The sequence below is a fragment of the Limulus polyphemus genome, unplaced genomic scaffold (assembly GCF_000517525.1).
Source record: "Limulus polyphemus unplaced genomic scaffold, Limulus_polyphemus-2.1.2 Scaffold727, whole genome shotgun sequence".
Classification (NCBI taxonomy): Eukaryota; Metazoa; Arthropoda; class Merostomata; order Xiphosura; family Limulidae; genus Limulus; species Limulus polyphemus.
In genome coordinates, this window is record NW_013666337.1 from 394580 (window position 1) to 407688 (window position 13109).

At 32.9% G+C, this 13109-nt stretch overlaps 1 protein-coding gene across 5 annotated transcripts in view; it reads left to right on the forward strand.

Annotated features, from left to right (window-relative positions):
• LOC106460198 (2-acylglycerol O-acyltransferase 2-like) overlaps positions 1-13109 on the forward strand; it is a 48301-nt gene that overhangs the window by 26397 nt on the left and 8795 nt on the right. For 4 of the 5 annotated variants that reach the window (XM_022386858.1, XM_022386862.1, XM_013919883.2 and 1 more), the window contains exon 6: positions 13027-13037. The exons of the other annotated variant lie outside the window; for it this stretch is intronic. The gene's annotated coding sequence lies outside the window, so the exon portion shown is untranslated. Of the gene's footprint in view, positions 1-13026; positions 13038-13109 lie in introns of those variants that run through there. 5 annotated transcript variants of the gene reach the window in all.

Sequence of the window (13109 nt, forward strand, 5' to 3'; positions counted from 1 at the left end):
CAACAGAAAATGTTTTAAAGTTACTTATATATACATATTTGTAGTTCTTCGTAGAAAGTGCCACATTTTCTTTTTTGTTTATTTATTAATATATATATTTATCAAATCATATACTTTTCAGATCAGTGTCTAACAGTGAAATTAAAGAAGTCGATAGTCTGCGTACTTATGGCAAATTTGCAATTTTTAGTAATCTCGTAACACTTAAAGAAAGTAAACAAAGTAAAATAAGTATCATTGTTAAATCATGAGAAATTTGTAAAACAGCGTACATGTTTGTTGAAAAGAAAGAACGAAGTTAATAAAAACAATTAGACATATTCTGGAATTTTTTATAATTATAATAGTTCGAAAAAAAATTCGAATTGTCTTTAAAATAATTCACTAAACTAGTTCGAAGAAATCCCACTAGTGACGAAATTCGTGATGTATTAAAAAAGTGAAAAATGCTTTCAGTCTCCTCAAAAGCGTAAAAAGTTAAAGCTCAAGAATATAATTCTTAAGTTATGCTAATAAATTATTATCACTAACGAAACAAGACACTAAAAGTTGATCAATTTAACTTTACGTAAAAAATCAAATTTGTATTTTACTAAAAGTTTTGAATTAACGTTATTATGAGTATCAGAAATTCCTTAATGATCTAACGTTATATCATATTTTTTACTTTGAAATTTAGAAGTGGGCATGAAACTAAGCCGTTAAGTTTCGAAAAAGTTTAGAAATGGTTTAAATTTGCCAGTAGTATACAAGTTTTTTGTTTATATTCTGTATTCTAATAAAGTAAATCGCCTATATATATGTATATACACATAAAACCATATGTTCTGTTTCAAGAGTAAATAAAACCAAAATTAAGGATAACAATTATTTTTATTTCTTGCTATAAAATTCATATGTCATGCTGTGTTGTAGCCTACAGAGTGCATAATTTTTCTCGTCATTTATGGCATAGCATAGTGGTTAAAACAGGTGGTCCTCGGCCCCCTTTTGGGGAAATTATGAAACTGATTTGACGTTTCCAAACTCAACTTTTGTAGGAGATTCAATTCAACGGCGAAATCTGTTGCAAACTTGTATTTGTTTTGTGGTCAAAATGACGAGGTCCACACGTAGCATCAGAAAGAGTAATTCTATATTTTTGCCTGTCACAAAACTCAAGAGTAAAGAACTGACAAGGATACATCAGAAACGAAAGCAATAATCAGTAAAATGGCAGTATTGAGGTAATTTTTGTGACTCGTTTTTGTTTTATTAGTAGAAAGTTACACAATGGGCTATCTGTATTCCATCTACCGCGGGGTATCGAATCCCGAATTTTGCGTTGGAAGTCCGTAAATTTGCCATTGAACCACCAGGGTACTGGTTTTCGTTACTAGGGATTTTGTAACCAACAAAGTCATGGATCCACAAGCAATCTGCTATATAAATAGCACGTATAGTAAAAAAAAAAAAGGCGTTTGATTTTTCAATCTTGTGGAAGGTAATTCTAGGGCTAAAGTCAAACTTTAAATCTAAACTTTCTTATTAATTAACATGTTAGTAGAATCAAATCGAAAATATCATGTACTTTAGGTAATATAAAAACTCAAGACTTGTAAACAATATAAATATTCAACTTGTGCCATGGTATTGTGTTACATCATTTTGTTGCTGCGTTTTTTTATTTTTTAGAAGACAGACAGATAATGTACTGTTGGCAACTATAGATCGTAAAGTAAATTATGGAATGACAGACAATTTTCCAGGCACCCTCTCTTCGCTTCCACTGGCTACGAATGATCCTTTTAAGTTTTTTCATAATTAGGTTATTTGGTTACGTACGTAATATAGCAAACGTTATTTCTTATTATTCAATACGATTATCTTATATTCCACTATCCACAAAATTATATAATTTCCTGGCATCTCTGCAAATTCAAACCAACATTTTTAACATATTTCTTGGAAAACAGTAAACATTTCCAGTAATCCTGCAATAATGTGTAAAAAACAAAATTATAAAGTAATACTAACAGAGTAATAAATATCCATTGAAGAGATTTACCAAGGTCGTAAGATCAGAACATTGTGTAACTTTTATTAAGTTCTAAAAATATTTCGGGATTAGGAACACATTTGATAAATGTTAAAAAGAAAAGCATGTACCTTTATCTTTTTGCAGGGAATTTTAACCAACCGAAAATTATCACACGTTTTTATCTATTGATATGGCTGTTTTTCAATACGATAAACTACAATTTTGGTGGAAACTAATTTCTGAAGCACCTTCATTTTTCAAGAACATTGTAAGCTCAAGTAGTTTTCTTCCTTATCCTCACAAGTGTATTAAAGTCCAAGGTCAGATGTTATCAAGAACAGCCAAACAATAAACTGTTAGAAGCAGGGTGTTTCCATAGATTGTTGTTTAGTGTATCAGTATGTGAAACGATCATGTGTAACAATACTTTGCCGAATTATCAACTACATAATTGAATATCAATTACAAGTGGTTGTTTAGATGAAAATAAAAATAACAATGCTACAGGAATACAGTGGAATATCTTTTGCGAGATTAGATTTGTTTTCACTAGTTAAAATATTAAAACAAACTACTTCAAGAGTTTACTACCGATATTTAGTATTTAAATTAAAATATTTATTTAAGATGAACACATAAAAAAATCTGGATCCGAACTTTAGCTTTGTTTCGACATTCGATGTTTGTTTAGATTTAAGCACAAAGCTACACAATGGGCTATCTGTTCTCTGCCCACCACGGGTATCGAAACCCGGTTTCTAGCGTTGTAAGTCCGCAGACATACCGCTGTGCTCGACATTTGAATTGTAATGTTTCAGTCCAAAGTCAATCGTTGTTTTGTAAGACATTCACGGTCATTTTATGACGAATCTTAACATTAGTATTAAGTGTTATTTCATAAAATATACGTATTAATATATGTTTCATGTTTTTATTAAGAGTTGGATAATTTGTCGTATATCTAGCTCCTCCACCGACTTCTCGAACGATAGTTTCGGACATGTATTTAAGTAAAAATTAACAGTAAGCTTCCAAATGTACGTCTGTGACTACGTTATACTTCTAACAGATGCAAATGTCGTGTTGTTATTACAATAGTAGGACACGTAGAATCTATGTCATCATGTTGAATGACCTTATCATCAAGTCGTAGAACCAAATGTTAACATTGTGGTATACGAAACAAGATGTTCTTTCTCGTTTGAATTAGAAAGGTGAACGTTTATCGTATATTCAAAAGTTTTAGAAAATCGTGAACACTTATACACGTTGGCCCAGCATTAATTTATTGTGAAACTTTTTGTTGTACAGTTTGTTCTCTTTTTAAGTAGGTCATCTCGAAATTCTAAAATCTGCAACACGTTTCCTGCTTAACCCCTTGTTAGATCGGTTATTTTTACCTATTGAAAACTGCTATAGCTAACAATTAATGTATAACATCCCCAGCAAACGTTAAGGAAATGAATATCATGTAAACTTTAATCAAGTACTCTTTATTAAAAGTCTGAAAATTTCGCATATTAACACACAATTAACTGTACTACATTTTCACACATATTATAATTTAAAAAATACCCTTTTGTACTTATTAATCAACTACACAATAAATCAAAATTACTGAAGTTTTTTTTTTTTAAATTCGACTTCCTGTGACATCTGTACACTGTGTAACAATTCTGCCTACTGTGAACTATTTCGGTCTTTGTTTATTAATCGAACACTTTTCTATTTAATTCTACAAACACGCGATGAAGTTACTGAGGTGTTGACACAAACAGGTCCTGGAATCCAAGAGGTTTCCGACACATTTAAATATAAAGTTATGCTTAATTTCTTTTCAGACACATTTGCTAGTATATTAAGAGTAAAAAACACAAAAACAGACGCTTGTTGACACAATGAAAGGTAAGATCTTTATTATTAGTTAAAGCGGACTAGTTTGGTAACACAGTTACCATTATCAGGGCTAGCTACCATCATCAGACATTAGCCCTAATGATATTAACTGTGTTACCAAACTAGTCCGCTGTAATTAATAATAAAATTTTAATATACTTCTTCTTTAAATAAAAAAAACATGCAACGTTTGTTTTATTTAATTTATTTGTGCATACAGAAAATATTGGATCTTTGATATTTAATAAACTTCATACAAGTAAGGAACTTAGTTTTGACTATAAAATTTTGATACACGCTTTTAATGTATCAACAACGGTCATAATAACAATTTAAATCACACTGTCATACGAAAATATAAAAATGCTCAATTCTTCCTTATAGGAATCCCTACATAAACTTTATATAAAAAAACTGACACTGCATCTGCACAGCAAAAAAATTACTTTACAAACAAGTTTTTCACAGAAATGAAACCCAAAAAATAAACAGTTCTTGTGACAGTATAAACGTGATTAACATAGCGAACTGAAAATTATGTTCCTGGCACACAGTATTCAGAAACCTGAAAATTGAGCTCAGCATAAAACAAGGTATACAAATGTACACAGTTTAACCATGATTCATGACATATAACAGTTAAAAACTATGACAAAATAACATGAACTACTATAATTTGTTTCATAAAAAGACAGTAATCAGTTAAAAACACGATTCATGGAAAATAGTTTTCACTTTAAAATATTGCCACAGTAACAAAATACTTTTTAAAATCCTTATATGCAGTAGAGCATGAACTCTGTATTTACATCAGTAACAATACACATCTGAACCTTTTTTTTTTAAATCACTGAATGTAACTTAATAGGCTTAACAGAATCTTTGCAAACTCTTAAAAATGAAAACTTTTTTACTATCTCTATGTCATATAAATTATGGCTCATATCAGCCATAAAGCCATCAATTCTGCACAACTTTTATTCAAGAAAATGATGATGTGAGTTATATATACTCTTCACTAGAATGTGGACTTTGACTAGGCACAAAAAGCTAAACATATATTCAATAAAATAACCTATATCAATCTTACTATAGTTATGAAATATTCTCTTATGTGTATTTATCACTTGTCAGAGTTTAAATCAAATATGGCTAACACTTCAATGCCAGTCTTGTGTCATACTGAGAGATGAGCTACAGAAGTGTGCCGAGTATACACAAAAATACTGAGTATTTATCACTTGTCAGAGTTTAACTCAAATATGGCTAACAGTTCAATATCAGTCTCAAATGACATACTGACAGATGACCTGCAGTAGTGTTGGGTATACACAAAAATACTGTGTATTTATCATTTGTATGTGTTTAACTGAAATATGGCTAACAGTTCAATATCAATGTCAAGTGACATACTTAGAGATGAGCTACAGTTGTGTTTCGAGTATACACAAAAATACTGTGTATTTATCACTTGCATGTGTACAAATCAAATATGGCTAACAGTTCAATATCAGTCTCAAGTGACATACTGACAGATGAGTTACTGTAGTGTGCTCAGTATACAAACAAATTCTATTTACTTAAAAGAAAAACCAAGTATTTTATAGCTATTTGCATTACTTAATTTACATTATTATTAATGTCAATTTGATAAGAAAGAACAAATAAACATAGTATAAAATTATTTCACACAAAATGTGTGTTGCAGATCAGTAGATTAGGCATATAATCTCTAACAGTATTGCAATTTACATTATTCAAGACAAACACATTTGTAAATGTCATTAATTCAATTCATTTGTAACAAATTTGTTACAGAAACAAAATATTTATTTTTCAATTCACTCATAAAAAATCAAAATTGAGATTAGCCAGATTTCCTTTAGAAATCACCCATGATTTATACTTTCCCAAGAAGAACCTCAATTGAGGGTGGACTAATAGAAAATCATATAAAACAACTCATGAAAAACATACTTCAAACTATGGTGGATAGATAAAACTAAAACTACCATAAGAAATAGAAAATCCTCAAATGCAATAATATCCAGAATTAAAGTCTTGCAAAACTAGGGTCTGAATTCTTTGTAGCAAATTGTCTCAGATATAAGACTAAGTACGTAACACTGAAAGAGAGACTACCTCCCAAAAATGATATTATTGAATCACTATTAGTATGAACTCAAGAAATTTAGGCAGGTAATTCAATGTATAATTATCATTCTACAAGAACTAAGTATTACAATCTGTAATTTTTTAACATCTGAATTATTATATTGCAATTGGGTTATGTTTGAATCTTTTTTCACAAACTACACTTGCGTTTTTAGTTAGACCATAAATACTATACAATTTCAAAAATGAAAAAAAGATAATTGTAAGGAAATGTCAATGATTTTTATAAGAAACAAGGTGGGTATTATTGCTGGATCCACCACTGAGATGTAACTAAATCATCCATCTCAGGAAATATTGTTCTTTGTTTAGGATTTAAAATGCATCTACATTTTTGTTTGGTTAATTTCTTTGGCCAATTTGATAAGGTGAGGAAGCGGGGCGTTGTTGTTACTAATTACATTGAAGTCAGAACCTATTGCACCAGCATATAGTAGCGAAAGGATATGGCTTCTGACATGCCTAGCACTAATGGTATTGTTAATTAAGATGTAAAGGTTGTTACGTTCTCCAATATCGTCACGTTTATGTCTGATATGAGTTCCAGCTAAAAACATCTGTTTTGAAGTTGGGTAAGCAGAAAGTAAACGATCTCGCTAAAATAGTGTGAACCTCATCGAATCTCTAGAATTTGCGTAAGGGTTCGTAAAAAAGGGATTATTTCACCCTTGATCTATAGTGTTAGTTTTTATTTACCTCGTTTATTAAAGAGTGCATTAAATCGAAACGTTTCGACAGTTTGTTATTACCAAATACCGGTAAATTTTCATACTTATTCTTCAGAGACGATTGGTGCAGCACACTTAACACACTTTAGAAAAACAAGTATGTTACTGTAAGTAAACACTTAGTGAACAGTAGTAACTTGCTTGCAGAGAATACGTATCACGATGTCATAATATTTCTCAAGTTCTTTGTATACGAACAGAATAGTGAAAAGCCTGAATGTAAGTTTCAATTATACAAGATAAATGAAAACTGATTGGCTTGAACTAACACGTCACTTTGAAATAAACGTTCCCATGATGAATTAATTTAATCGAATAGACATCAAACCAAATAAAAAACTGGAATTTTCAACCCGAACGGTAACTTATCCGCATCCAGACTAAATGTCCGGATCACAGACTCTTAGGATGCAGATATGGCCGTCCCTAAGTGGCACCATCCAACGCAAGGATTTTTCTGGCTCTTATAATAAAATAACTAGGGTTTATTATGGCTTTTATGACACTCTCACAGCTGACATTATGGCGGATTTTCATTATTTCTCGAACCACGGACTCTTGCTCTGTAGGCTGAAAGGTTAGCCATAAACCACACTGAGCCCAACTTATCGCACGTATAATTATTAGGTATCAGTTGAAATACAAAAAAATCACCTATTGAGCATTAGGTGTTATATATATCATTAAACATTTCTTTAATTACTAAACAACAGTAAATTACTATTTGAAATTGTCGTAATGAGTAAAAAATTCATTTTTGAACAAAATATTCATCGCATATAAAGAAAACATGTCTAAATTTGGAAAGTTTTTTTTGACAAGATTGGTTAAATAATTTTTTAATTTTTGGTGTTTTTAAGAAATTAGAAAAAAATCGAGATATACTTGATTAATATTTCAATTTCATTCAAGAAATTTAACGAATATGTATTATATTTTAAATTTTATTACTAAAACCGATGGGCACCATTTTGTATTGATTCTATTGCTTTGTCGTATGTAAACGTAAAACGTGCTTAAAAATATATATAAATAAATAAATTTTTGTATAATGGTATCACTTCTTTAAAAAAATAAGAGCCTGTTTTACGAACGCATATTAGGAAGAAGTTATTACACGAAAGGTTTCACATTTTAAAAACTTTCTTAAGTTCTCGTTTAACTGCATGCTCCCCAGTAGCACAGCGGAATGTCTGTAAACTTCTTATGCTAAAATCCGGGTTTCGAGACCCGTGGTGGGCAGAAGACAAGATAACTCATTGTGTTGCTTTGTGCTTAGCTTCAAACAAGCTTAACTTGATAATAGGTAAATAAGTGCCTCAAGATAGAATTAAATATGGCTGCCACCTAAATTATTAAGTTACATCGATATATTGAAACATTTTATAAGTAAAACATTTTACAATGGAAAAGTGACCTATGATAAACAACACTGAAAAATCTCGCGGCTTGAAAAAGTATTCCATGACTTAGTGTTTTAGATTGTTACTTTTTTCTTAATTAAAGAAAAAATCATTATTTAAATAAATAAAAAGAGGGATACGTTACATTTACGAGACTAAAAAATGTGTGATTAATAAAACATTAGGACATTTTGTAGAAATTCTATTTAACATAACTGACAATCCGATTTGATTTAAAAGATCCAGTTATCCCCGATATTGTGTTATTAAAATACTTCTTAAGTCGTTCTCAGCCAAGACATTCCTAAGATAGCTTTATGAAAGAACTTAGGAAATATCTTACGAAATTCTTAAATTTCATCTCAAGTATTAACTTAGATAAGAACTCAAGAATATTTCGTAAAACTGGGCCCAGAAAAACATAAATAGCAGACGGTTGTAAAAGAAAACAACAACATCAACAAAAAAGTTTAATGTATCTTGAAGCTATATTTTGAATAGTTTGCTACATGACTGAGGGAAAATTTCACAATCCACACGCGTACAAACGCTAAACGTGCAGACAATTTTAGCTAAACAATATCTGAGCACAGTTACATCTACCTATTGCGAGATCGCGGAAGTCATGTTACATCATTACATCACTTGTTTGACACAACCTACGCTCTGAGCAGTAAAACGAATACACGAAGAGGTAGCTAAAGGTGGAATGATGGGTGTGGTTTGGGGAAATCTTTAGGGTATAAGGTGGGGTTTCAATGGGTCAAACAATGCAGGACATGAAAATTACTTTATAAATAGGGTTGGATGATAAGTTAGTCCAGGACGATTGAGAAATGGACTTAATAAAGATGAACAAGTTATTGGATTATTCTACCAAAAGGACATTAAAATAATTAGACAGTAACTAGTTTTGACGATTGCCTTTAGATTTATCTCGAACGTTCTTTGTGAATTTATGATGCCGTTAAGATAATACACTAAGATAAAGAGTTTGCTAATGACAGAAAGAACAAGTTATGGAATGATCGCAACAAATTTGACACAGGTAATAATTATGAAAAATCCTATTATAACATTGTAAAAGCATGAAACGTGATAAAATAAACTCAAAAATTTGCTGTACTTTCGTAACATATATATATTCACATGTATGTAAAGCAAAATTCTTACAAGACTACAAATTTTCTTGTCTTCTGATGACTGGCGTATGTACATGGAGTAACGAGATTCCTTGGATTGTTGCTATCTCCTACCTAACAGACCAGGTGGTTAGGTCGCTCATCTCGTAATCTGTGATGCGTGGGTTCTAATCTCATTATTGAACATGCTCGCCTTTTCATCCGTGGGGGCGTTATAATGTGACGGTAAATCCACTCTTCTTTGGTAAATAGTAAACCAAGAGTTGATGGTGGGTGGTGTTGACCATCTGCTGTCGGACAGTTACCTTCCCTTTGGTCGGCAGTTCAAATTTATGACAGCGACAGATAATTTTAATAGCTTTGTAATAAACAAAACAAAGTTTCTACCAAAACATTTTTATTCATAAAAAAAAAATAAATAAATATTATTATGTGATTGAAAATGAACGAAGAAAAGGTATATCAAAATTGTTTTGTTTAGGTTCCGATAACAAGGGGGTGTCAGTACATTCAGTGGTAGTGACATTCACTTTTACATATTTGAAACTTTTTTCACACAAATATCCATCTGAAGACATACTTTGTACTTTTCATTTTAGCTGAGCTTTTATCAGTTGTGTTCTCTTTGATTATGAGACCAGGCATAGCCTAATGGTTAACATGCTCGGACTTGAATTCTATGGTTCATGACTCACGTCCTATTTCTATATAAAAATGCATTCCGCACTTTTGGGCACTATGTGCGCTATAAGAGTGACTGTCTAATCACACCATTCAGTCAAACAAGAGTTGGTGGTGGGAACTGTTGACTAGCTTACCTTCTGTCAAGTCTGTGAGTATAAAATTAGGGGCAACTAGGAGCAGAAAACTCTTTGCGTATAATTACTCAAAACAAACAAACAAAGAACATTCTCAGTTTTAGGCTATTATTAATTTGAAATTTGCTACTATTTTGTAAAAACGTTTTCGCGACCTTAAAGTCATAGGCTTAAATTCACCGCATTTCGTTGATGCATATAATTTACTGGTTTCATGCTTAACCTTCTTCTTTAGTGGATGTTTCAACAACAAATCATATAGAAACTTCAACCTCACACAAGCTAAGTGTTTCAAAAACTGTGACTATCTGCTCATTGAACCATCCATGAAACCAATAAATCAAAATTCCTCACAAAGACTGCAACAGAGAGCTTTGATCTTCCTCTTCATAACGACACAATAGAACCATCATGAGGATTAACGTCGTTTAATGATTGCAAAAGCTATATACATTGCTGTTCCTTCGTCTCCCTGGCACGCGCACTACCACAACCGTCATTACCACGTTTTCTAACGAGCGTTTTTAGTGAGAGCAGTCGGTCATAATTTTTTTTATTCCTGCCTTTTGGGTCGTCAGTCTTTTAAAAGTAATTTGCTGTTTAATGATTCGTGTATTTGGTAAGTGAATGGAGAAGAAGTAATCATACCATTTAATAGTTTCTGTCTGTTTATTTATTTATGTCAATATGTTTTTGTCATCACTTCTGCCTTATCAACTTTTAATAGTGAAGGATTTCATAACATATTTTGTTTTCGCAGAAAAAGAAAAACCATAAGAAAAGAAATTATTGAGCGCGTGTCGTCTGTCATACATTGTCTTATGATCCTACTTCGAGAAGCTTGTTGGTTTATGATTGAAATAGTCATCGAAGCGAATAAGCACAGTGTAAATTAGTTCAATTAACCCATAAAGTTTAATGAACCACGCGTGGCCTAGCGGTTAGCTTGTCGAAATGTTAGTCAAGGGGGTCTGTGGTTCGTGACGCGATGCTGCTGAACCTGCTGTGTATTTTCGACTGTGGGCTCGTTATAATATGACGCCAGTCAATCCCGTTATATGGTTTAAAAGTAATTAACAAATATATTATGATGGCTGCCCTCCCTCCAGACAGTATTTGAAAATTAAGGATGGCTATACTTGGATCCTATAGGAGTCTCTGACTAGGCCGTTTAGCCTACATACAAACAAGGTGCCATCCAAGTTGAAAATTCCAATTCCATAAAGTTTAATATATATACTCTCAGTAGCTGCTAAAACATTTACACGGAGTCCTGTTTTTCTCTTGATTTCTAATAGATCCTGAAATCTAAAAGTGAACTAACAAATTCTAAGCAATATAACAAAAAGAATAAAGTGAACTATTCAGTGAAGGAGAAAGAAGGAAAATAAATTACAAGCCATTCAAAATGTTAAACATAGTGGTATTTCTCTTCTTCTCCCCATGGCTTTCAAATCCTTCCAAAGCTCTGGTTGTTCTCTCTGTTTCATGGATAATTTAGTATTGGAGAAAGTGAAAAATGCATGTGCTTTGTGTACTCATTCAACAGACTCTTCATTTACAAGTAATTAAAACGTTGGAAACTGGTGTGCTGCTCACCAGGCTTCAGTTAGGAACAGTAACACTTGGAACTTGACCTGTAGACCTTCACGCAGTGGCGCCCTCATTGACAGTCTTCTAGATTTTATTGAAACTGGTGTTCCGTTTGTAATCCCGAGGTTTTAGCAATAAATTACTGTTGGTAGATCTATACCAGATTACGGGATTAACTCTTGTCAAAAGTAACTGAATGAATAGCTTTGCAGTGGAGCTCCTACACTGTCCCTGATTCGTGTGAAAGGCGAGCGATTTCTCACGCCAGACAGTGCTGAGGCGGTGAGCGTAGAAACACAATAAAATCGTCGAGTAATAGCAGTTAATGTTCGTGTCTGTGTGGTTATTAAAAAAAATCAGGATGTCAACCCACGTTTATACTAATTAAGAGAATATCCAAACCTTCAGTATTCAGTTATTGGATTCCCATAAGAAGATAATCGACTCCCTTTAGAGCTCTGGAATGTGTTTCTTATTTGTCTTAGGATTGAGAAGTTAACCCGAAACGTTGTTTCTTCCATAAAAAAATACAACTTCCCATTTGAGATACACTGTGTAGATCCACATTGAAAAGGCCCAGCATGGCCAGGTGGTTAGGGCGCTCGACTCGTAATCTGCGGGTCGCGGGTTCGAATCCCCATCACACCAAACATGCTCGTCCTTTCAGCCGTGGAGGCGTTATAATGTGACTTTTCGGCCCTCTTACCGAAGCCCATAACTTGTCTCCCGAATAAGCCTCCGGTAAGAGTGTGAACAGCTCATAATTAGGCCAAGCATGGCCTGGCGGTTAGGGCGCTCGACTCGCAATCTACATGCTCACTCTTTCAGCCGTGGGGGCGTTATAATGTGACGGTCAATCCCACTATTCGTTGGTAAAAGAGTAGCCCAAGTGTTGGCGGTGGGTGGTGATGACTACTTCCCTCTAGTCTTACACTGCTAAATTAGCGCAGATAACCCTCGTGTAGCTTTGTGCGAAATCCATACCAAACAAAGAAACCTAACTTGAAGTCGATTGGTTCGTTACATGGGTGACGATCAAATCGGTCAGACAAGAGTTGGCGGTGAGTGATGTTGTCTAGCTGTCTTCTCTTTAGGGAGAGATGGCGCTTGAGTACCTTTGAACAAATATCTTAAAACAAGCAAACAACAACAACAACAAGAATAAAATGAGTGACTAAGTGATGAAGAGAGAGAGAGAAGAAGAAAAAAAGAAGAGAAGAAGTTTCAAGCTGCTAAAACATTTACACGGAGTCCTGTTTTTGCTGCTAAAACATTTACACGGAGTCCTGTTTTTGAGAAACAATAGACCATGCCGTAGCTTCATGTCTTCAACA